We start from the raw sequence: 27,177 nt of genomic DNA on the forward strand, positions 1-27,177 counted from the left end.
ATTACTGTCATCTGGAGAGATCACTATGCCTCTGGGTTGTATAGTATGTTACAACAGAAAAATTTATTCTTTAAGAGATAAATAGTTATTCCACTACAAAATTTTATTTCTGGTTTCGAAAAGATGCAGTTTGTACCCTGCATGATTGTTATGTAGCTCCTTAGCTAGCTCTCTTTAAATATAAACTTGTGATATGCTTTTTTTAAAATATATATATATGGCAGAGAGTCAGGCAGAAAAAGCAGCTAGTTAGTGGAAACCTTCACAGGGCAAGTGGATTTGGGGAGGGTGCATGCACACCACATGCCTCCCCACAGCCAAGAGCCAAAGAAGCAGCTCGCAGTCTCACAGAAGCTGCGCAGCCGAGCGAGATATTATGGAGAGCTTCTCTGTGGCTGAGCCAGTAAGAGCTGGGTGCTAAACTTGTTTCCGCTTGAAGTTGCTCTTTGCATACTTGTTAAGGCAGAATGTTCTACCTTTTCACCTCTGCAATACTGGGTGTGAAACATGAGCCTCTAGGTGTTTCCTGGCTGGCAAGAATTCAATGGTAATAAAATTACTAGTAGAATAAATGTTTCAGAGGCAGTTATCCTCTCTCACCTGTTTGTAATTTTTTATTAATTATTACAAATGTGTTTAAGTACTCTACCTGATTTTAATCTGCTGTATTCCCAGGATTTACATATAAAGGTCTTTTTCCCACAGAATAATGAATAATCACATATGTCAGGGTGTGGTGTTAAAATACTGAAGGTTGGTGATACACCTACTAGCAATCGCTCATTTTGTAAAAGGCTGGGTTCTAGAAGTAGTTTGCTTTTTATGGCTTTGATCCAAAATTCTGTTGAAATCAGACTCTTATTGAGTTAAAAAGCTACGGATCTAGTCCCAAATGTTCTTTTATGGGAAGTGTTTGTAGTGCCATTGTTAACAATATATGCAGCACTGGGCATGTGAACTGTATAAGTAGAAATTTTACTTTTCCCAAAGCTCCTGCTTGCTTTTATGCATTCTTTGCTCAAGCAAACAGCAGGTGGCTTACATGAATAGTGGGGTTAATGAGACTACTTAAGTGAGCAAGAATGGAAAAAAAAAATCGCAAACTGGTCCTCTATTTCAGAGAATTTAGGACTTGCCAGATAGAGCTGAGAACTGTAAAGGATTAATATTATTATATATTGAAAGAAAAGCTGACCAGGATAGGGGTGGCAGAGGGGAGGAGGGTTTGTTGTTCCAGGAACAGCAGAGCTAATGAGATCTAATGCTTTTGTTTCTTAATCCCTGAACTGAATTAATCTCCCTCCCTTCCCATGTGATGTCATCCCCTAGGTGCAGGGAAGCCGCAGGGCAAGATGCAATGCTGCCTGGTCAGCCAAACAGAGGGTGAGGCAGCCTAACTTAGCAGTGCCTCCCCTTAGTAGAGGTACTAACCTTGTCCCTGCTCTCCTACCACTTTCAATTCTCATAAGTTATAAAGAAACATAGTTATCTTTGGCATTTCAGATTGGATTGAAATAGGACAATGAACTCACAAGTTATTTGGGAGGAGAGAAGAAAATATAACACAATTGTGTAGTCCCCTTTCTTACCAACAAAAAAATTTATCCTGAACTCCACTTGGTTGAACATGTAGGTCTCCATTCAGATCCCATAACAACATGGCCTTTATGAATTTTTGAACGCTTTACTTTCAGAATAATATACCTCAAAAATAGTAAGCCCTAATGAGACAAAAAAGTATTTATATTAGGAACTGGATCATGTGGATAATATTTGTGATTTCTCATTACACCATCTCTATGCCAATCATGTTTCCTTTGCTGCCAAACAGGGAGGATGAAGAAGAAATATTTCATACAGTTTTAGGTTTTGTTCTCTTTTTCAATTTTCTCTTCCATCTCAATATTACTGATTTGACAAGATACAAACAACAGAAATACTGACATACTGCAAGAACTAAATTTTACACTGGCTCTATAATATCTGTGAAGGAAACAGTTTGTAAGTAACTGAAGTCTTGATGGAATTTGAGAAGACTGGATTTTGAATGTCAATGGATCTCAAACTGCAGCTGCACAGCTGGATGCCAGTGTTATCTGGGCAAGTATCAAGTAGGATTTCACAGCATTGTGGCTACTCAAAAAATTCCTAACACTCTTGCCTAGCAGACAAGATTTATAAATATGAACAGTTAGTGTTTGAAAGTTAAGGAAGTCACAAAGACCCAGCAACAAAGCAATCCAACAGAGGAATCTTCTTCCCACTTTTAAACTCAGAAAGTGATTGCTCTCAAGCAAAAGTGACATCAAATGCTTTTTTAGATAAAAGGCAGTACAAATAAGAAAGATCCTCCACGAGAGGCTTTAAAGTGTCTTTCAAAATTAGCAAGCACAAAAAGCCCATAGGTCAAGAATCAAGTCCTCTCCTGTAATCCGTATTCACTCAGATAGCATTTCAAGCTCAAGCTCCTGGAACTGACCTTCAAAAAGTCATTTCTTCATGAAATGCGTGTTATAGTATTGTCGCTATTCATCCACCTCTAAACACCTGGCAACAGGCAAAGTTCAAAGGAATCAAACATTGAATTGACCCCTCGAGGGGAAAAAAAGTAAGAGCAGCACCAGGACTGGTCAAAAGGCTGGAAAATGGACATTGATGTGTGGAGCAGTGAGTATTGTGTGGTCACTGATCTTGACAATTACTAAGTTTGGAATAAATCATGCTATAAAAATTAATATACTCATTGTACATATATTATGTGTAAACACAAGCATTTTCTTGCTGATGAGCCTTGCATGTTGCTTGGAATTAGCTAATATAAGAATTAGTAGAAATTGTATCCCTAACAGTGCCTCCTTCAATTTTGTGCTTGAAAACAATTTCAACAATTTATGAAGTGGAAATACACAATAAAGGTAACTTGTAAAAATTACTGACTCATAAAAGTGAGCAGAAACAAAGAATGATTTCTGAATTTTATATTTTATATCCTTGCCATGTGAATTACAATTTCTTTTTACTGGAGGCTTTTCTGATGTGCAGCAATGCAAGCCTCAAGTGACTTGAGTCTGGGGAAGTCCTGACACAGTTTTCTGAAAATCTCTTTCTATTTTCCATTAACAGTAATGACAGCTCTGATCTTCCCCACAAGATCACATTTAAGTATTCAGTGGCTATTAATAAAGACTTGATTGGATTCTAGTCACAATAGTTGTCATAAATTCAAGATTTGAAAGCTTTGGGTTAATATGGATTAAGACGTCAAAGGTCAGGAGACAAACTGAAAACAAAGAAAATTCACCACAGATGTAATATTTTTTTCTTCAACTAAAAACTATAGTACAGTTATTGAGAAATCAGATTAATGAATATGTAAAGAATCCCAAATGACCTGAAGGGCAGAAATCAGGGTTTATTTGCTAAGAATCTAAGGATGGGATAATTTTGAGCTCCTGGCTGGGAAGGCTCTGGAGCATTTATCTTTAGGAAGACTGATCAGTCAAAACCAGAGGAATGTATGTGCAGTTCTCAAAATGGGCACAAAGATTGCCATTTGTCTCATTGACTTTTAACCTATGTTAACTTGGGAGGGCTCAAGTTTACTACCATTGCAGCCATAAATTATATTGGATTTAGAAGATGTTTGTGACACTTTAGGCCTTGTAAACCTGTGGACTTGCAGACCTTAGAAAAGGTCCTGTCTTGAGTAAGTGCCCTTTTATGTGCTACCATCATATGAAAACTGACTTCTGTGCTGAAGATTTATATGCTAGCACAAAGTTGGTGGATATCTCCCGCACTTGCTGCCTTCCATTTTCCAACAGAAAGATTTCACTGTGGATAACAGAGCTGTGTTAGGATGGCAGGATATGATCTGCTTACCAAGAGACTATGGCATAGCAGAGCTTTGCTGGCACAGGCCTTGGTAAGCATAAATTAAAAAATAAAAAAAATTGGTTGCTGGTTGCCACATCTTCCTCTAATGATACAGAAACAGCTAGAAAATCCTGGAGACATGTCCTTTAAAAGCATCAGGCATTAACATTTACTTTTTTTCTGTCTCTGAAAAGTTGTTCATACCTTGGGGGAATTTGATGGGATTTGTGGGCATGACCCTGGTTTGTTAATAAGATGGGCACTTTTAGGTTTTCATGAAAAGCTGATGCTTAGTTATATTCCTCAAGGGAGATTTAAAGGAGAATTTTTTTCAGTGATACAAAAAGTATTTTGGTGCTTATGTTCCCCACTGAGTAATACGTCTGGATTCCCTATCATTTAATGAGAAATTAATGGCTCCAAAGAATCAGAGTAGTAAATGTCAAAACAGATAAAGCTAAATGGAGACTATATTTTTTATGGACATCAGGTATCTTCAGATACAGTATGTGCATTAATGCAATCCCATGAGATGTGGATTAGGTGATTAAGACAAATTGTGAAAAACAAAAAAGGAATGCATATGGAAAGATAGCCAGAACTGGATTTTTCTATAAAGGTTTAAATGCAGAGTAAAACTGCTGTGTCCAACAAAGTTGCTGAAGACTCATTTGGGTGTAAGTTGAATTGGAGTCTGTCTCTTAGAGTGACTTAACAGTGACTCAACATGCTGAATTGTTGCTCCAAATAGTAGTTATCAAAGGCATCTTGCCTTTGCGTAAATGACTAATATAATTAGCTTATAACATCACCATAGGCATTGGCAAAAGTAATCATCATTACTATCCATTGTGTTCACAACATCTGAACCATTCATTTCAAAGCTTGTGGAACTGAAACTTCTATCCATCTCAGGAGAACTTTGTTTTCATCCTCCACACATTTTCTGCAGGGGCCTTTTTTCCATGCCTCTCCATCCTCCTGCCCATTCTTACTGCATACAAAATGTAATTAGCATTGTTCCTGCTTGCTTCATTTTTTTTTTTTTTTTTTTTTTTAAAGGCATGAGGCAGAGATGGGGAAAAGAATTTTTTTTTGCAATAAAATCAAATACAAAAGTCCTTTGTGCACAAAACCCTGTCCCGCTTAGTTAGCTCAATTAAACATATGTAGAAAGGCTCACAAAGTTGGCCCTATTTTGTTGTTAGCTCCATCCATACAATTCTGAAGTTATATGGGTGTAACCAAGGTCAGAATTTAGTCCATTGTATGCTTAAAAAGAAAAAGAAAGCACTGTGAGATTTTGATGTTTCACTTTTCTAGCAAAATGATGTGCTTCTGTAGCCATGAAATAAGGACATGATTTGACTGAGTTACCATCTCTCTGATACTGAGATAACTAATCTGAGATTGAATGCTGCTCTTTTTCAGGAAAAATGAATGAAATGATTAATAGTATCATGGCAGCACTATTATTTGGTATGTAATACTCTCTTTATACTATTAAATGTTTGTGAAATTGCAATTAAAAGCTTGCTTTCTTTGCTAATATGCTCTCTTCTTTAATTAAAGAACTCTTGCTGTGAACTTTGCCTGTTGTGAACATGCTTAGTAGTGGTGTTAAGGAAGGGTTTAATCCTTTTAGACAAAGAGTAACCTACTCACAGGCCCCTAAAATGCTGAAGTCACATCTCATTTAAGACTAGATTGCTCAGCACCTAGTAGGATTAAGCATAGGCTTAACCTACCTGTTTCTCATTTTAGTAACATGTAGCAGAGTAGCTCTAGTAACAGCTGAAACAGTACTTCCTCAAATATCCAGGTAGCAATTCAGGTCTATCCACTCCACCAGTGTTGGTTGGTGCTCTAGTCCCCTTATCAACTTCATGGCGCTCTTCTGCACTTGTTCCAACAATTCCATGTCTTCTGTTGGGGCACCAGACCTGTACACAGCATTCCAGATGGGGTCTCTGCGAGAGCAGAGCAGAGGGACAGAATCCCCTCCCTCGACCTGCTGGCCACGCTCCTTTTGATGCAGCCCAGGATACCACTGGCTTTCTGGGCTGCAAGCACACACTCCCTGCTCGTGTTGAGTTTTTCACCAACCATCACCCCCAAGTACTTCTCTTCAGGGCTTTTCTCCATCACTTCTCTGCTCAGGCTGTAGGTGTGCCTGGGTTTGCCCTGACCCAGGTGTAGGACCGTGCACTCGGCTGTGTTGAACTGCTTTAGACTTCAGGTAAGCTGCATGTGTGAAGTAGGTCAAGGTTGTCTTCTCTCAGATCTGCTTTTACAGCTGTGCAAGCTCTTACCTACTTTGTACTCTTCTTTCCAATGTCCGTTTTAACTCCCTTTCCTTCTTTTTCACTGTCTGTTTGAGCCTTTTAGAAAAGGAAGGTGTGATGGATTTCTATGGCACAAGAAGCCCACTTGGGATTAGTCTCTTTCCCTGTTGATTAATCACCCACAGAAATCTCTTGAGAGCAAAGTCTGCATGTAGCTTTCTGTCTTTCAGTAATCTCCATAAGTTAGAAAGGAAACTCTATTTGTCTGAGGGCAGGAGATGTCCTTCTTTCCATTATTTATAGTACATGTGTTGTGATTAGAGAAACTGCCACTGAGGTGAGGCTTCTTTTATTAATAATGCAAACCCTCTACTTATTGCTTTGCTTATAATCTGCTAAGATTTTTTTAAAGGTCAAATAAAAAAGGCAAAAAAAGTTTTGAAAAGTTTTCGAAAGTTCAGAGAAATTACCAACAGATAGGTGTCCAATGAAAAATTCATTTCTGCAGGGCTCTCAAGAATCCTCCAATCCTTTGTCCAACCTGCCTATTCTTAAACACCTACACTTTAAAGACTGAATATTTTAAGCTGTGTGCCGTGTTACAGACACCAAAACTAAAGACCTTACATGTAGACTTGCAAAATATTTAAAATCCACAATCTGAATAATTCTGAAAAGAACTCAACTGTCCTTGAATCATCCCACAAAACCACGAGGATTTTTAAAACTGCATTTTTCTCTATAAACAGAATTGCAGATTCAGGATGCATAACTCCCTGTTTTCTTGGGTTTGGCTTTGCATCCTTGTTTCCTTTAAATAATAAAATAATAATCAAAATATTTGTCATGCAGCCCCGTCCATGGCTGTGGTCTGATGGCAGTAAGCCAGCAAAGCCAAGACTGAGGCATGCCACAGTTTGAGTCCTGCTTGGTGCTGAGAACTGCTGCATCTCTGCTCAGGGCCAGCAGCACATCCTTCCATCCCAAGACACCCAGCTGTCTATGTGGGCTGATGACAAGCAACTGAGCTTAGAGCAACCTGAGTTAACGTCACTGGGAGATTGGTTTAGCTCTCAGTTTAAGAGTCGGGAAGTGGCAGTTGAGATCAATATGCATAGAACAGGCGTATTTTTTGATCTCTTTTTTTTCTTGAGCTGAATATTTGAATACAAAATCTGATCTTACATATGAGCTCAACTGTGGAAGTGTAATGCAATAGCATTTAAAAATAGTGACTGCCAAGAAGCAAATTAACACAGAGGAAAACCATTTGGAGGTGTTTGGTGATGGTTTTCACCAGGCAGGCTATGCACAGTTTTTATATAGAGTAGGTTAACATTTCCAAAGGGCAAAGAGAGATGAAGAATAAAGAATAATCTTTTGTTGCTTCCAGGCGTGTGATCTTTGTGGATGCACATTTGCAGTTGAAGAGCCCAAGCAGTGCTATCTTTCAGTCAGGTCTTGATATACTCTGAGATTTTCTTAAAGTGTCATGACAGAAAATTGACATTAAGAACATACCTCTTTATGTGCTTTTTAAAAAATAAATAAATTAAAACCTGTTCCATATCAAGCTTTTGATTTCCATATCAAGCTGTTTATGGCACTGACAAACAATGCAGATATTTGAAACCTGCCCAGAACGTGTTTAAGAGCTGTACTGCTATAGATTAATAGATTTGTAACATATTTTACTCAGATTTAGCTCTGCTCATATGCAATGATGTATTTTTCCCCAAGAACAATACAGATAAAAGCTGAAGATTACAGTTTGTGTTAGAGTGGGTATGCACAGATAAGGATGTTTCTCTTTGTGGAAGATGAAAAAAGTAGAAGAGCCTAAGAACAACAAAGACGATCTTTCACAGCAGGGAATATATTTGATGACCTACAGTAAATATTTTAAATGCCTGAAAGTGCTTTTATATACAAGTATTTCTTTGTAGTAAGCACTTTGTAGTATGTATTTGCTATTCTCTTCCAATACAAATAAATATCAAGCTAGAAGAGAGTTATAGAACCATAAGATTAGGAAGATGATGAAAGCATAGCACTGTCATTAGTCACAGTCAAAGACCACAGTGGTCTAGCAGAGGGACACAGAATCCTCATTGATCTGCTTGCTACACTGATGTTTAGGACTAATGTAAGCAAGTAATAGGTAGGTTAATTTGGGCAGGAAGTGTTAATTACTGAGTGTATGTTGCAGTGGAATAGGACGTCATGGGGCAAATCAGTATAGCGGTTGAAAAGACAGTGGGAACTCCAACGTAAAGTGAAGGTCTGAACTGCAGGATGAGTTTTTACCTCTGGGGTCATATAGGAAGTTCAGACTACAAGATCCTACCAATAATTCAGAAATCTGTTACTGGTCTAGAAATCTCTTTCTAGGGACCAGTTTGAAGACATTTCACCTTTGTCTTGAACAAGGGGGCACTAACAGATAGTCTTATCATTCGGGAGCTCTTGGAGCGCACATTCCCAAAGCAAATTCCTCAGTGGTGTAGGGTAGGCATCTAGATGTTTTTCTTTGCATTGTGGGATATTGTGAATCAATGAACAGGAGACAGAAAGGAGCCTCTTAGTGCCTCCAGCTGTTGGACATCACTTCTCAGCTCTGTGACAAAGCAACCTTATTTCTGAATTCACTGAATAGATCCTGTTCACTGGCAAGATGCTTCCAGGAATGTAGAAAGAGAGGGCAACATTGGAAGGCTCATGAGGAGGTGAAGGACTGCATGAATCAGAGAATTTAAAAAAAAAACATCAAGAGTGCTTAAGAATTTGAAGCACTGTATTTTCAGTATTCCCAGTTCTGATAACCAGAGAGTCATTATCAGGGCTCAGACCTGGTAGCTCTGGATACATGTTAAAATCCCAACAAATGAGCCCACTGGGGAATTTCATCCTTTCTGTTTGCACATATATTTTAAAACAAAATCACCTATGACCTTTTTTCCTGCATTTCAGAGTTCGCTGCTGTTCTCATCATATCCAGACATGCTGCAGTGATAAGGGACCTTGTGTTCAGAGTTTCAATACCCTCTCCACTTGGCTTCTTGGAAGAAGTTGAGGCTTGGCTTTCTTTGAGGCTCGTAGGAGATGACATGGTAACAAATGGGCTACAAACAGTGATTGAATGACAGGGTGAAACTGAGAGGAGTTAGTCATAAATACCCCTCTCTTTGGGACATTAATTCCTTTCAATAGCCCATTCTGCTCCTCTGCCTTCTGAAGCAGAAATATTATAGTAGGCTGACCCTGGCTGGATGCCAGGCACACACCAAAGCCTCTCCTCAGGTGGACAGGGAAGAAAAAATTATAGCAAAAGGTTCATGGGTTGAGATGAGGACTGGGAGAGATCATTCACCAAATACCATTATGGGCAAAGCAGACTCAACTTAGGGATTATTAACAAAACCAAAGCAGGAGAATAAGAAGTAAAACAGATCTTAAAAACACCTTGCCTCCACCCTTCCCTCCTTCCCAGCTCTACCTTCTGTCCCAGCAATGCAGGGACACAGGGAATGGGGGTTGTGGTCTGTTCATCACATGTTGTTTCTGAGGCTGCTCAAGAAGAGGAGTCTTTCCCCAGCTTCAACGTGAGGTCCCTCCCACAGGAAGGAGGAAGTTCACCTTCTGCAAACTTATCCCACATGAGTTCATCCCACAGGCAACAGTTCTCTGTGAGCTGCTGCAGTGTGGGTCATTCTGCTATGGGGTGCAGTCCTTCAGGCACAGGCTGCTCCAGCGTGGGTCCCCATGGGGTCACAAGTCCTACCAGGAAACCTGCTCCAGTGTGGGCTTCTCTCTTCATGGTCCATAGGTCCCTGCCAGGAACCTGCTCCAGCATGGGCCTCCCAAGGATTCACAGCTTCTTTTCAGGTATTCACCTACTCTGGCATGGATCTGCTCCGCGGGCTGCAGGTGGATCTCTGTCTCCTTGAGGCCCTCCATGGTATTGTCTTCACCATGGGCTGTAGGAGAAGCTCAGCTCCAGTGCCCTGGAGCTCCTCCTCTCCCTCCTTCACTGACCTTGGTGTCTGCAAGATCACAATTCTCTCTCTTCCAGCTTTTCTCTGGCTGCAATTACATCTGCGCAATAACTATTTTTTTCTTTCTTAAATATGTTCCCACCATTTCTGGTTGGCCCATCCTTCGCCAATGGCAGGTCCATCATGGAGGTGGCTGGCATTGGCTCTGTTGGACATGGAGGAAGCTTCTGACAGCTTCTCACAGAAGCCATCCCTGTAAAAACTCCACTACCAAAACTGGGCCATGTAAAACTTTTTGCTTTACCCTTTCTCCAAAACAGGAGGTGAAACAGCTCCTGGGCAGCCTTTATTGATTATAGTCCTAAAAGTCACCAGCCTAGTGGGATGAACACATCTGTAGAGAAATGGGTAAGTGTCTGGGGGACTTTCCCAGTGACAGGAACAGAACTGAGGTCTCAGCAGAATTTCAGATGTCTCTGTGGAGTGTGTCACTCTGGTAAGCCAGATCTCCAGGAGAGGCACCTCCACAGAAGCCTGGAAGTAATGCACTGTGAGATTTTATCATGTAGGTGTGATCGTATCTTGGCCGTGAACATAACAAAGATGTCACTAATTAATCCGTTCTTAGGTTTATTTCTGCTGAAGTTAGCATTGTACAAGAGAACAGAATACAATATTAGAGCTGTAAGAAACATTAAATTCTAGTTACTCTGTTCATTTTTTTAAGCAAATGGTTTTATTCACAGTATAAGAATAACCATGGCTTTTGCTGAAAAAAGCTTGTAATTTTTTTTTTTTTTAATTTTAATGAAAGCTAAATGGTCACCAGCCAAAAAAAAAAAAATATCTTTGTATTAATAATATTTAGTTTCTGGTTTAAAAGATGTATTTCTTTTTGAACCAGATCTGATCAATGCACACAGTGTATTTGCCAAAGATTTTTAAAAATGCTTCCCTTAAAATTGTCCAGATTTTTGATCAAATAATTTGGAAAAATGTATCTGGTTTGTTCTCACATTGAGGAAGGCTTTTCTCCGTTTTCTCACTTCTGTGTTTTTCCTGTCTTTTGACGAATCCTGACTCGAGTGCTCCATTTAAAGGCTTTGAGCATCCCAGAGCGTGGGAAGCCTTCTGGGGCTGCCGATACGCAGCAGAGTGCACGACCCTGCGACTGCTCCCTTCTCTTCTCGCCCACTGTGCAGCACAGGCTCCCAGACTTCTCCTGAGAAGTGTTGAGGCCCTGCCAGTTCTAGTCTGGGAGCTGGGTCTGTTTAGTACCTCTGAATACTAACTAGGTTGTTTTTGCCCAACAGTAATATGTGACAAATTAAACAATATAAATTTTATCTTGATCTGAATTAAGGCAACAGCAATATTCCCATTAACTTCAGTGGGACCAGAACTATATCAAATATTATTTAAACATTTATAATAGCATTAGATAATGGGGTTAGAATAATTAAGAGTCTATTGAAGAAATTTAGCTTGATGGTGGAAAGGCAAATTATGTCAAATGAACGGGAACTGTCATTTATGGAGGCCTATTGAGGTAGTCTTGTTTATTGAGGGAAGAGAACGAAGCTCATAGAAATCTTTCAGGGGCAGAATCTGAATGTCTTTTTGGGACTGAGAAAGAAGTGTGGGAATATTAAACAGATGTGTGAGGTGGGAACAGTGTTTCTCACCATCACACAGACTCAGCAGTCAAGAGTACCTGAAAATTAATTTTCGATCGGCAAAATGAGATCCTAGAATCAGTGTAGGCTGTTTCAATTAGGTCTGTGCAGATAGACAAAATTAATGGGTCAAATAAGTAATTAATGGTGTTAATATATCAATCACTTTTCTAATAAAAGTGTCTGAAGTGAGTCAGGGGAAAAAATCTAATAATTAATTTGAAAACTGCTATGATGCTCCAATTGATTTGGGGCTGGAATAAAAAAGGAGAATAATTAGCAAGGATCAAAAAAACAATATTGCATTTAGGCTCCCAAATGGGGAGGAAAATTAAACAGAGGTGGGATTGAAATATCATTTTTTATCCTCTTAAGAAGATTGGGATTGTCAACTATAGTAGAATCCTATTCCTTATTTTAAAAGACCTATATATGCCCTGCCCTTCCTCACTTCTACTCCTGTGCAAGGTCATGTTGACTTAATGAGGAAACAAGTGGCTCTGTGTGTGTGTGTTTTAGACTTTCTCTTTAACTGAGAACTTTAAATGTTAAGAAGCTCTTTTCTCTGTTTGCTGCTGTGATAAAATTATGAACTAGCATAAAAGCCATAAATGTTTTGGGGTTTTTTTCCCCAAAAAGCATGCTCATTTCAACACAAAATGAAGGTATTAGTCTAAGTGGTCTCTGCTAGACTGCTCACTGGACAGGAACTGAAAGACAGGGAGCATTGCATGAACGTGTCTATTAGCCATTTCCATTGGGAAATTTTTTGGCTGGCCACACGGTGCTGCTAAGCGTGGCTTGGTCAACCTCTGTGTTATTGAACAAAAATATACTGCAATTGTTATGAAAAATAGTTCTTGTTTTGCCCTTCCCCACTCACTTCCAATATGAAAACCAACTAGCAAATGAACAAGAAACAACCACAATTCCTTTCAACAAAAAATCTAGATTGAACTACCTCTTCCTTGCAAGAAGCTGTCTACCAAAACAATTAACAGAATTGGACCTGCTTTAGCTGATACCCTAAAGCTGTGAATGGAAGGCAGTAGTTAAAAGTACTTGAAATAAAAGGAAAATCAAAACAAGTGCAAGCTAACTCAATGCTTTTGAAAATGGGACTCTTAAATAGAATGTGGACTAGTCTGTTATCTGCCCTTACTTTAAAACTGTTGCAAGGAAGCTGCCTTGTGGGAACCAGAGATGTCAGTGTTGGTGTACAAATGCTAAATATCTAGGAATAGGAAGCATTAGAGGAGTGGAACTGATCAGACTGAGAATTCATACTGTAGTTGTTCAGTGTGTTTCAGGAGATCCAAGTAACCCTAAAAACTTTTCAGCTAAGAAATGCTCTTTCCTTGCAGTAGGAGTAGCTATTCTTTCTTTATTTTACCATGAGTTAAGCTTACCATACACCTTTCCTCTTCTTGGTAATGTCTGTTTTAATGACACATCCACCAGTGCTGGTGCTTATGTTCTTTGCTATATTAGTTTTCCTTATATTTATTCCAGGCCACTGCTGCTGGGCAGGATGTGACAAGTGTGCTGGTTTGCAACGCGGTGGTGTACAGAGGAGTGATTTCATTCAAACAATAAGTTGTTGCTAGGTAGGCATTTTATTAGCACTCATGCAGAGTAGCAACTTGCTGTAGTCTGCACTTTTTTCATCTTTAAAGTACACTTAAAACTAGATCCTTGAACAATGGGCCAATAAGTTGGAAAACACATTTGGACTTCAGAAGAAATGCACAAAGCAAGAAAAAAACTAAATCAAAAATACAAAGGACAGTATTTCAAATAGCACATGGTAGTGTTGTGTTTAATAATTTGTCCTTTTTTACCATATATTTCTCATATATAGATTCCTTATTCTCTTTGTTCTTTGTAAATTTACTGGTACACCCTCTCTATCACTTTAGTTGCTCTTCTCTGTCTTGTTTTTTCCTAATTCTAGTCTGTCTCCTGGTCTGTTCTCTCTTAAGATGCACAGACCAGAATTGCAAACACATTAAAAATATGGGTGGAGTAAGATGTCCCCAGTGGCAAAATTATTTTCTTGGTTTTGTTGTGACTGTCCTTCCTAATGACATTTTATGACTGGTGTTGCAAACTTAACTCAGAATTGCAAAGAGCTGTTATTGATGACTCCATTAGCATTTCCACTAAGGGAAACTGTTCTGAATACAGCATCAGGTAAGCAAAGTCAAGGTTATTCTTCCCTTGATACAGAACTTCACAATGATCCACATGGAAGCTCACCAGCCCCTGAGTGTTGTGCACACTCCCTGGATGGGTTTTTGGAGTTCCTTATGGTCAGTGTGGCACCTGACTATCTGAAAAAGACACTGCTATTATCCGTACACTGCATGCTCCAAATCATTGACACAGATGTTGACTAACTCTGGTTCTGACAGTGATCTCTAGGGGCTCCTGAGTTTTATGCTGATGTTCCTTGCATATGCTTATCTACACATTTTATCACAAAACGCTTTTTAAATATATCCACTATTTATTATGTTTTATTTAATTTTAAGTGTATTTGAGGTGCAAATCCGTGGCTCTTTCAGACTTCAAATGCTTTTTCTGTATTTACTTCCAAAATATTTACAAATAGTTTGGTTTAGTGGTTAACCTTACAAAAGCATTGTCTCCTGAAAAAAGCTGTCCACTTTTCTAGGTCCCAATGATAGCAAACAGACTATGGACAGATATAAAACCTGCAAACAAAATTTTACTTTTGTGAAAATTGAAAATGCCAAGCATCTATGTCTCTGTCTCAGCCTGCGCATTGTGTGACATGCCCCTATCCTGGCAACAGAAGAGAAAAAATATCAGAGAAAGACTCGTTTGACAGTGTCCCTTTTGCCTGGAGTTAGGAAAGCATTTTTCCAATTTGTTACTTTTTGACTGTCATTTATTCTGCAATTATATAAAATGTGCTCTTGGACCTGTTCTTCTTTGGAAAGTGTCAGTCTGTGAATGACATTTCCAGAGCATACCTCATTCCAGTGATTTATTGTGGCAATATATCATCCAAGCAAGGTCCTTTAACCATGTTTTTCTTACCAGATGATACCATCCAGAGCAAAGAAAATCTGAGTCACTGTTTTGTTGTGTAATAAAGGTATGTCAGGAAGCAAGATGCTCCTGAAACACTAAGCATGTTTGCCTCCAGGTATACTGGCATCCTTGCAACATCTTTCACAATCATGTTAGTGAGCTGAATAGGCCTCCGTACCTGGTCGCTAAGGTCTTGGTCTCCTTGACAACTAAACTTTTCAAAGATTATATGAAAAATGTTTTCTTTACCCCTCGAGCTGTTTTAATGCTTTAAAATATCAGGGAAAAGATCCTTTTGTCCCAAGAGTAAGTGGTGGCAATGGAGAAGGAACAGAATATTTTACAAAAATGTTTATAGAGCAATAGAGTAATATAGCACCACAGGACTGCCCAGACAGAATGCCATCAAAAGAGATGATCTGAATTTAAATTTATTAATGAAAATACATTGCTTCAGAATAGATTGGGGTTTTGGTTGAAAAATGAAACCTTTCACCTTTAATTTGTCCCACTAAATTCAGCAAAGCTGGTAACAGCAGTGATGTGTTCTATGGCTGCTACTGCATGATAAAATTCACAGGGATTGAGGTTCAGTGTTTCTTGTTTTCTTGGTGATTTTTGTTGGAAACATGGAGTTGCATTAGCTGGCAGTCAGAACCACTGCTTGGGTCAGGATTAAGAGTATATTTGACTCCGTGGTGTACTAATTTAGGTGTTGCTGAAACAATGGGTTGGTTGAAGTAATTACTGTTCTGTGTTTTCCATAACAAGCTAAATATCCCTGTGCTCACTGTTTGGCACAAGCATTCACATGCACAGTCCCTAACAGGACATTGCCAAAGATGTAGGACAGAAAAGAGTAAGATATTAGGGGAAGCAGAGACATCAAGGTGTTTAGGAAGTGGGCCTGGGCAGCAACAGGCCCTGGTTAAAATTGGCACTGTGGAGCCAGCTCTTCTAATGGGTGGTGGAGCCTGCGGCACTCCACAGCAAGTGAAACCTTCCCAACTTGGAGGGCTGACAGGGACAGAAGGGACATTGATTGTTTTTGTGACTGGGAAACAAAGGAAATGAAAGTGCAGGGAGCCAAAAAAAAAGGATGCTACACTAAGGGGCCAACAGGCACCACAGCTTTGGGCTTCTTTTCCAGCAGGACTTGCGTACAGTCAAGGGAAGCTAATGGTTTCCTCTTTTTAGTAAGTGGTTGCCAGTGCCTCAAATGGCCTGCATTTGAACCTGTATTTATGGAGCTGATTAAGAAGGTGGTGATGAGGAAAACAGCTGAAGGGAAATTTTTTCTTGGGGTTCAATGTTTGCAAACTTGGGGGAAGCCTCTGTTGTCTATAACCCACAGGTTATGGACAGGTCCATCTGTGGAAACAGTAGCAACATCTCACTGTTTGTTTTTCATACTGATTTGCCTTGCAGTTTATCTCAGATTATCACTAAAACTTTGTGACTTCATTTTAAATTGAGGGGTTTTGTAGTTTTTTCATGTTAAGTGCCACAGTCTAAGATACAGGAACAGGAAGGCAGGTGAAGGGTGTAAACTCCATGAATGGTAGTGAATTTGCTCATCTGCATCATGCTGTCTTTTTTGGTTGGTTGGTTGTTATTGTTTGTTTTTTCAGTTAAAGTATGTCTTGTTCTGTGTATGTGATGAAAGCTAGTGTAATTTCATTGGCAGTTGCAGTCCATTGTCTGAAAGATGACTGCTGTAATTTTTTGACTGATACATTGATTCCCTAATTTGCCAAATACCATAATTCAGGTTAGTGGAGTGCCACCCACTGGGTAAACAGTGAACCCTTGTAGATCGTATTGCACAAGATGTGTGATAGACTGATGGCAACTAATTCTGCTATAAGAAGTTGATTTTCAATCACAGTAAAATTTGTTGATGATTCTTTCTTTCGCAAATCTTACTCTGATCAGGCACCTAGACTTGGTTGATGGCTTAATTCAACATAGAATCATAGAATCATTAAGGTTGGAAAAGACCTTTAGCCATTAACTCAGTGCTGCCAAGTCCACCACCAAACCATGTCCCTAACTTGCAGAGGGTACACTCATTCCCCTTATCCAGATCATTCATAAAGATATTAACAGGCCTGTCCCCAACACTGAGCCTGAGGAACACCTTTTGTGATTGCCTGCCAGCTGGATGTATTTCTATTCACCATCACTCTCTGGGCCTGGCCATCCAGGAAGTTTTTTATCCAGCAAAGTGTTTGGCAGTCCAAACATTGAGAAGCCAGTTCTCTGGGAGAATGATAGGGGAAGTGGTATCAAAGGCTTTTCCTAGCCCAGGTAAACAACAGCCACAGCCTTTCCCTCATCCACTGCAGGTCACCTTGTAATAGAAGGAGATCAGGTTAGTCAAGCAGGACCTGCCTTTCACAAACCCATGCTGTCTGGGCCTGATCATCATCGTCCTATACGTGATGTGTGATGGCATTCTAGATCTACTGCATAACCTCCCTGGCACTGATGTCATGCTGGCCAGGGGTGTTGCTCCCTGGATCCTCCTTCCTGCAGTTTCTGTAGATGGGTGTTGATTTGTTAGCCTCTAGAAAACTGGGACTTCACTAGTGAGCCAGGACTACTGATCAGTGATTGAAAGTGCTTGGGGAGCGTTTTAGCCATCTGCCTCAGTACCCTTGTGAGATCCATCCATCCCCAAAAATGTGTTAGTGTCTGAGTGGTGTAGCAGGTCACCACTGAAGATTCTGCGGGCTGCTTTCTGTTCCTGTTCCTGTCTTCCAGCTCAGGAAGGTGAAAGCTGCGTACCAGTGGACAACAGGTCTTACTGTTAAAATCTGAGGCAAAGAAGGCATTAAGCACTTCAGCCTTTTCCTCATCCTTTGTTGTTCTGTTTCCCCCTGCATCCAATGAAGGATATCCAGAAACTTTATGAATATAGATTGAATTCTGGATTTATAAAGAGTCTATACTGTGCTCTTTTTCAGTTCAAGTGTGATTCTAGAGTCAACTGACAGTTCTCGGTTGTGCTCATGCCTGTTAATGTTGAGACCTGTATTTCATGATTGACTATTCAAAACCAAAGTAAATCACTTCTGTTTGAATTGATATTGATACAATCTGCATATTGCCCCAGCATGCTCAGCAATTTTGGGTTCGTCCACTGATCTTTCCACAAATTCTGGTTCAGTTCAGAGTATTGCTCTTGGATTTCTTTTGATTGGCATATTTGAGAGAGACTTGGATTCCCTCATAAGAGGATGTAACAAAGTAGAAGTTTTTTGTAATTGTTGATGCCCCACACTGGGCCCTGGTGCTGATGAGACTAATTCCCTGTGAGGTACTAAAGTCTTTGTGGTATGAATATTATCAGAGGGCAGATACATGCTTCACCTGTTAACTTCTGGTCTGAAGCTGTGCTTTTTGGCTCTAGGAGATATTGGTCATCTGAGTCAGAAGCTGGGGATACATGGGACTACCTCATTTAAAGGATTGCCAAGGAATTCCCATTTTGAAGCCTTAAGTAGATAACCATGAATTTGTCAAATAAGGTTCTCTTGGAGTTCTTTTGTAAGTGACTGAGCCCTGCTCTAATCACAGTTGAGAGTTAATAGCATCTGCATCTTATTAATTAACTATTTAAAGCTCTTGAACAAACATGCCTTTTCAGGGAACATAAACTCATCTGACAGGCCGCTGAGAGCAGATCTCTTTCTGCAGTGGGTACAGGTAAATCCTGTCCTATTCCTTGCCATTCTAATGCTCTAGCAACATTCCAGCATTTTATTTACAACTTTGAGAGGAACATGTTAGACTAGGATGTAGCAGCATGTCTGGATGACACCCACATTTATTTTGGGAGCCCAGAAACAACACTGTTGGCATGTTCAACTTGTCCTCAAATGCCTCCACCATAATAACCTGTTTGCCAAGCTGGAAAAATGTAAATGTGATCAGACGGTTGTGGAATTTGTGGGCTATGAAATTGCCCTTGGGGATGAACTGGGGAAGGTTCTTCATGAGATTGCTGCTGTGGTTGGCTGGGCTTCCCTGGGGGATATGTGAAGGATATTGTGTCTGCGGCTCAAAGTCCTCTGACAAATTTCACACGCATTTACCCAAAATACAGAGATCTCAATGGGATGAATCAGAGCCTGGATAGCAGTCTCTGTTTAGCACAGTGTGCACTTTTTGTTCAGGTAAACTCAACCAAACCCATAAAGAACCAAACCATGTGTTCCGTTGTTCATGGAATCTCTTGCTTTTTCAGTGTTTTCCATGTTTTCCTCTGTGCTGTAGAAGATTATGACAAAATTTGGGGTGGGGTTTACAGAGGGAAAATATAAATTAATGTGTAGTAGCAGAGAGTCTGTTATCTAACATGCTCTCCTTTATAAGGTGTCTCAGCTTTGGTGTTCTGGAACATTGCAAAAAATCATCTATAATAATTGACTGTTAGTGAGACTCTGGGACAAGCAAGGGGTAGAGGGCAAAGTGCAAATTACCTTTCCTTATGTTTTCTGCATTTCCACTCCTACTGCACTATTCACTCTGCAGAATATTTTCTCCACTTCATATTTCACTTGAAGCCTGTGTGGCTTCAGGACAGATAAACACACACATGTTGCCAGTATCATGTCTCCTCAGCAGGACTTTATTGAAAAACATTACCATTCACTATTTTCTAGGACATCGCATTTTCTAGGACATCGCATTGCTCATAAACCCCCAGCTTCTTCTCATTCCTCTGCCAGGATTTTCCACCTGTCCAGGAACCATCAGATTGTGCAGTTGGGAGCATGGGAGGATGAGACTTTTTTTTTTTTTTTTCCTGGTTTTGGTATCTTTGATATTCTGAGTGGAAGAAGTTTGAGAACCCCTGAAGGAGGGGAAGTGTCACTCTGAATATGGCTGTATTGGGAGCTGCTCATGCTCCACATCAATTTACATCTGGTTTAAAGTCCTCTGAAAGGGTTATGGGGTTTATCTGATAGAGACAGAGGGTAAAAATCTTCTACGTCTGAATTGCTGATTGATTGCATACAGTAGTACAACAAATAATTCTTATTATGACTCATAATTCACCTATGGGGTTTCCCGTGAGGCTTGGAAATAGATTTATGTGGGTTGCTTGGCTTTCCTTTTCACCTCTGCTTAGGAAGGGGAAAAAATTCCCATCTATATCATTGTTTTCAGAGAGATTTTTCTTGTATAGAACTACTATTAAAGCCATGTTTCCAGTTTATAAAAACTGTCTGGTTTATATTGCTGTGACATGGAAAGCTATTACCTCTGTTCTCTGTATCCATCTTTCTCAATATATGCTGTGCAGCAAGGGACCCTGCCCCAGCTACAGAAAACCTGTAAAACAAGGCATATTACTGCTTATCTACAAGCACTTCATGTCACAAGGAAATTCTCTGTGTGATTAGCACCCAAGCATTAACTCCTTCACTGCTACCAACACTAGAAACTGAGCTGGCTGTAGCAATTAAGTACTTTTGTGACTCTGCCATTCTGCTCCTCAATAAAGACATTGTTCTCCTCAGAATTCTCTTTTGTATTAATTTGCTTGAGACACCTCAAGCTTTTCATTAGTTTAAGCATCTTTGTTGCCTTTTGGTGAAGTGATAATAAAATTACAGATGAAGTGGTAAAAAAATCATTCAGCTAAAAAGTGATTATTGTTTCTTCTATGCCAATAATCAATAATATTTGTCTCTGAAATATAATAATATAATGGACTTTATTAGTAACTAGTGGATGGGCATAGCTCCTTTTATGGTTAATGGGTGATCTAAGAGGTGTCAAAGGGAGAATAATACCAGCCAAAGACAGCATCAAAAGCCTGGGAATATAGTTGTGTTCGTCTCTTTTTCTCTAATTACCTCACTGATCATTCACTGTAGATTAGATTGTATCTTGTTGCCTTGTTGGAACTACATTGGAGCTGCAGCACTAAAAAAACTTCCAGGAGACATTTTCTCGGAGTCCCCACTTTCACTGTGGAAATGGGCAGCATAGTGTATTCCTCTTCTGCTGCTGGACAGTATAGCTTAATAGCCCATAGGAGTAGCCAGCCTACTTTATGCCTTATGTTTTAACTTACTTATAAGGACCAAAGCTGAAGGAAAGCATAACTTCTTTTTTCACAATTGGTGCACTAGGAAGAAAAAGAAATTGAGAGGTCGCTTTCTAATCTCCTCTGATAAATCCTAATAATCTCTTCCTTGTAAACAAAATTTATTGGTAAAGCTTCAGGGGCAGCAAAAGGTTTACTCTAAACAAGGGCTGGCTTACAATTTCAGTCTGTGTTTGTTTCTGAATGGGAAGGATGAATCAACAGCACAGGTATAAGAAAAAGCTTACATCACTGAAAAAGTAGACCCTTCTCTATCTCCCCTTCTGTCTTCTGAACAGGAAAGCCAGGGAATTGATACTCAGTGTGATTCTGCTACACAGCTTATTCCTCCACTATCTTTGTGGCTGACATTCCGAGTTTTGTCCTGTTTGCCTGAGAGTAAAGGTTTGATTACAATGCAAGGATTCCTTGACTGATGTCCACAGGATCACAAGCACTTAGGTGCTTGCAGATCTGTTTTACTATTTTGGTTTTGGGCTAAAGTGATTTTAATGGATTCAGCCATTGGGAGGTTTGCCTCTTTTGTTCAGCTGTCTCAACAGCCTCTGAGAAGGTGTTAACTGCTGGAAAAGATTTTATGATCTTATGTCAGAATTCTCCAGTAAAATACAGCCTACAAAATTTCCTAAGGCTTTTTTATGTTAATAAAACCTGTAAGTTTTCAAATGGAAGGTGAAGTGGAAAAGGCAATTACTGCTGAAATTCAACAACTACAGAGATCTGTAGTCCTACTCTTGTTAGGTACATACTCTGTCCTCATGAAATTACCAGCTTCTACCTTCAGAGCTTTGCTGAGTCAAAAGACTGATTCTGAACCTAATTGCAAAGAAGGCTTAAACCTGCCTCTAGAGCCATTGCACCTACATATAATAAACAGAAAGACAATTAACTTTTCATAATTTAGGCATATTTCCCTCCTTGATCTGAGAGCACCCCACCAAATGCTTCCTGTTCCCATTAAACAGCAAGAGGCACAGAGGCACTACAAGGTAATGCTGGGGAAATGAGGGGAATTTGCCATCCTCTGGTTTTCTTATTCCAGGTCACATAATGAGCCAGTAGCTCAAACTTGGAGTTGAACTCTAGTTCCTTGACCTTACCTTCTTGCTCTAAACAGTAGACAGTGGAAAAATGTCTCCAACTGAATGTAAAGGCAAACAAAACGAGGTGGTTTATTGTCTCTGCTCACAAATGCTGGTACAATACACAAACTTCGTAACTGGCCAGTGGCCAGTAAAGTCTTTTTACCATAAAGTTACTATTAAGATAACAAAGTCATTACTGTTTTCTCCTGAAGTATACCCAGAAATCATGGCTTCCTTTTGTTTGGTGACTCAGCTACGCTGTGAGTTTGTGTGGATAAGATGAAAAGTTTATGCTAGCATCCCTCCTCCTCCTCTAGCTCCCCGCCTCTGATCCTGTCCCCAACTTGCTTCCTGACTGCTGTTCACCCCTGGCCTGTGCTTTGTAGTAACTGTTATCTCTGTGACCCCCATCACACCTCTGACTCCCTACTGCTTCTGCCTCTGTTTTTTTCAAGATGTCAAATAAAACTTGTTTTCAGCCCTAATCATACCATAAAACAAGTCCTCAGGTAACTGACTCTTTCTCTAGCATATCGAAAATTGCAGTGCTTGGTTAGTTCATTAAAATATTGTGTATACTTTCATAGCATGTGTCTATCAGAGAGAGATTTCTTGCAGGGAAAATGAGCATTTTCTCTGTCTTAAAAATGTTCCTGTGCATTGCCTAATCTCCATTAACTTCAATGAACAGAATACAAACCAATGGCAACAGATAAAAAGGTAATGCTTTAGCTTTGGCCTTACAAAGATAGCTGTGATTATCTGCCTTGCTTGTACAGCAGTGAAAAAGTATCCCAAAGAGTTGTGCTGAGGGTAGAGAGGAAAGATGAACCCCGTGATGCCTCCTGACTGCTGACGCATCCTTTTCCACAAAGTCACACCTCTGTAGGTCGGGGAGAGCAGCCCCATGGGAAGAGGTGCAGGTCCTCTTCCCATGTCCTGTCCACAGGGTAATGAAGAGGTTAAAGTGGTTCTTCAAGTGCAGGGTGTGACCCATGAGGTGTCATATTAACACATCTGATACCTGTACATTAGTATGAGCAGAACAAGTAAAAACCTGCTTAAGAGAAATCAAATTAAGCAGTTGAAGGAAACAGTAATTTTTATAAGGAGCTGCTATATTAAAAAAAATTCTGATGCTTCATTATCTATTTATTCTTTCAGTCACTCAATTTTATTTTATCCTTCATAATTGAAAAGGAGACAAAATCAAGTCTTTAAAAATAATCTGATGCCATGGTTTTGTGTAAACAACACTGGTGGAATGTAGGACTGGATGTCTAAATTCCCAGTCTCTAATAATATTTTAGCTTTCTCTTTATTCAACTCAAAAATATTTTAACAGTCATGGGAAGATATTGCAGTGGCTTTGCTAAGGTAAGCTTTTGTGCAGATTTGTGGATGTTTCAGAACTTATTGAAATTACGCAAAAGGCCACTACTTCATCAAAACTCTTCCTGTGATCATGTGTTACTGGACATGGAGTCCCATTGATGTGAGTTGTGCAAGATAAAAGACCATGAAGCTAAATAGAGCCCTCAGGAGAGAGGATCTCATTTTCCACTGCCTTTGCTGTCTACTACCATGCCACTACTGCATGGGCAGCGTGCCCAGCTCGGGGTGCATGCTGCCTGTATGTAATCATTTTCCAGAGGAGTAATGCTTACCAGACTTGAAAAACAGGGCAAAGTTAGGCCATAAACACTCTTGAGGGTCTCACATCTCTTTCTCCAAATCTTTCCTGTGCTTGTTTCAGAGGCTTGAGGGGGAGCTGGGCTCTGAAAGGGCACAGAGGGAGAGGCAGCATCAGGAGAGGATGACTGAGGAGAGATTTTGTGAAGTTTCACCTTCTCTGAACTGGGATAATTATGAAGTTATATCAGTTTGCCATGGCTGAAAGTCTGACCCAGATGAGCAGAAATGCAAATTGGACACGAAAACCCAAACTTAGCATACTTGTCTTCATGCATGAAGGAGCACCTGGCAATGGGCTGGAGGGAAAAGTCCTTGAAGCTGGTGAGAATCCTCCTGTCGCTCTGCTGCCTCCTCAGTGGTGCTGCAGCAGAGGCACAGGGCACTTGGCCTTATATTGCTCCAGCAGATTTGTTCAGGAAAAAGATTGTTCTATTTTGCAAAGTTAATATTCATCAAATGTTAATGAAAATGTATAACAAATAATTATGACAAACATACCATCTGATTAAGATGAAAGAGGATGACAATTCTTGTGAATTTTTAATCTAAAAAATAAAGAACATTACATTAATAAGACTTAATTATATCATTAAATATTTAAATTTACTTTCCATAGTAGATTTTATTTTTATTTAACATATTTTGTTTTTAAATATTGCTAACATTTTTATGAGATTTGTTCATAAAACACATCAACAGATATGGTTTTGTGTGGCAAGAGGAATTTTAATGTCATGCATTCATTATATTGATCACAATTTCAATTTTATTTATTTTTAAAAAAAGCTAATAGAATCCTTTCACAATTTATTATAATTCACAATATCTCCAGCTATAGATAAATATTTAATAGCGTTACTAATGCATCATGCGCAGAGTATTTATTAATTAGAAAATATGAATTACTAGTTGTACATTTCAATAATTTGCATTTAAAATTAATGCTACGTTTTTCCAGGAAACTGTGATTAACTTTGGGAATTTGACTTCAGCTGTCTGAAGACAGGCAACCAAAAGTGCATACTGCACACCTAGCTTTCACTCCACGAGGCTGTGACCAAGGAGTGAAGAGGACTCTGAATACGAGGAAGACTCCACCAGATGCTAACAGGTACCCTGCAACACAGGCTTCAGAAAAAGGAGAAAACAAGACAAAGTTTCAGCACTCCCTGGTTTTCCTCCATAAGGCCAAAGAGCAGATTTGACAAGGTGTTTCTGCCACGTAGTTCTAGGTACAAAACTCACTCAGGTGTCTGTGTCTATCGAGCAGCTTTAGGGAGCAGACTGCGCAGATTTCCTAGCGAAGAGAGGGGGCTGAGGAAGGCAGGGCTGGGGGGCAGAGGTGTGGCAGGAGAAGGGGCAGAGCTGGCTGATGAAAAGGAGCTTTGCTGGTGCTCCAGGAAGCCAGTGATGAAGATTTAAGTTGGGTTTCTTATGCTATGTCAAAATTATGCAAGGTATCCTGAGACTTGTTCCTCCAAGATACTTGTTTAATATGTAAGCAAGGTATTTGGGTCAGGAGTTAGACTGTAACTTTACCTTCACTTCAAAAGGTCAGTATCTGCCAAATCTCCGTTTTCTGTGAAATCAGACTTACTTTTTTTTCCAACTAAACTACTGTTTTTCTTTTGGTGCATTTATTATTTTCAGCTGAAGTTTCCAGAAAGTCAGCGACTTCCTGATTTGTTAATTTAAGAAAAAAAAATCTACTTTTTCTAAAAGAAGAAAATTATGGCACCAAGAACAACTTCTCAGTAAGAAGTCTTGAATACAAATAGCCTTCCTGGAACTGTTTGTCAGGCAGACATAGACATGACCAACCAGAATCCTTCTTTAGAAGTATTAATCAGTTAATCTGCAGTAAGTATACATTTTACTATATTAAGTAATAACAGATATGAGCTTGTCAGTTAAGACATGGATTGAGTATTTTTGAACCCCAGAGGTGGTTCAGTAAATGAGGAGTTGAGAAGGGGTACCAATGCTTCACATATTTTATCAGAAGGCTTTACAAGGTTTGCATTTTTACAGTATTATCAGCCTTTACCTATCAAACACTGGACTGCATTTGCTGATAAAGCCACTAACAGACCCATGTATGTAAAGATTTACATCTTGCTTTGTTTTGCTATGTGTTTATGGAATATTGTTGAATACAGCCTGCAGCAAATAGCTGTACAACTACATGGAGCTGTTTGCAGCTAACACAGCTGTACAACAATGTATTTATAAGTATTTGTGCATATTGCTCTGTGTATGTGCGTGCATACACAGACATACAAATACACCACAGCACTAAAATCTGTGTGTGCATATGTACACTGAGCATTTACAGCCACATGCTACATGTACATGAAAAGCCACTATTAAAATTTTGCAGTAAAAATCCTGCATGTGATGGTCAACATACCACTCCCTCCCGTAATTTTATAATTACAGTAATAAAAGAAAAAAAAAAAAAAAGGCTTGCACAGCCAGGAAACAAAAGAGAAAAACCTCAGGTTGGTTAACACTTCACTTCTGTAGTGACTCTTTCTTCACACATACAAGCACACACATGCAGTTTCTGATAAAATGAATTGTTTCTCAAAAGACAGTGAAAAAAAGAGAAGCCTGATGAAACGCTCAAGTTGTTCTTGAAATTACACCTATACCTGTTGTCATTTTCAGGAAATCTTCTTTGTTTAGTTGGTAAACTTGTTTTGACTTTTCAGTGGAAACGCTTTGCTGGCACTACTTCCTTATCTGTAGCCCGAATTCTGACCTCGGTCTCATGTGACATTCACTGCAGTTGACAGAGGTTGGCTGTGTGAGGCATGATAGAGCCTTTATGTCTACAATTGTAAGAGCACTGAAAGGTGTTTTGTTGTTATTGTGGCCTGAATTGGTAGAACTGCATCTGCAGATGTCTATTTTAGGCCAGATTCATATACGGTTAGACTAAAATTCTCAGAAATATTGAAGTACATGCAGAGGAAAACTCAAGAGGAGGAATCAACACAAGGGATTTCATTTTAGCTGAATGCACGGTATGGCATCTTGTTTTTTATACTGGTGTGTGGAAGCATTGACTTGCAATGATTTTGGTGTAAATCACAGGCTTTGATGTGCAGAAAGGTTATGGAGCATTTTATATGAAGTAATAATATTTAGTAATTCTATTGAACTAATTACCAGTTACTTTGACATTTAATGAAATAAGTAACACTAAACATGATGTGAGGGCAGCTTTTATGGACTTTAATCAATTGAATGTGAGTCAAAGGTGCCATTTTTGCTGATGGTGGTGAACAATGGATGATGACATTTCCTAAAGAGCTTCTTGTCTTCATTATTCTAGATTGAATAATTGCTCCTAGGCAAACAGGGAAGAGCTGTTCA

The sequence above is a fragment of the Onychostruthus taczanowskii genome, unplaced genomic scaffold (genome assembly GCF_017590055.1).
Source record: "Onychostruthus taczanowskii isolate IOZ18803 unplaced genomic scaffold, ASM1759005v1 scaffold36, whole genome shotgun sequence".
NCBI lineage: Eukaryota > Metazoa > Chordata > Aves > Passeriformes > Passeridae > Onychostruthus > Onychostruthus taczanowskii.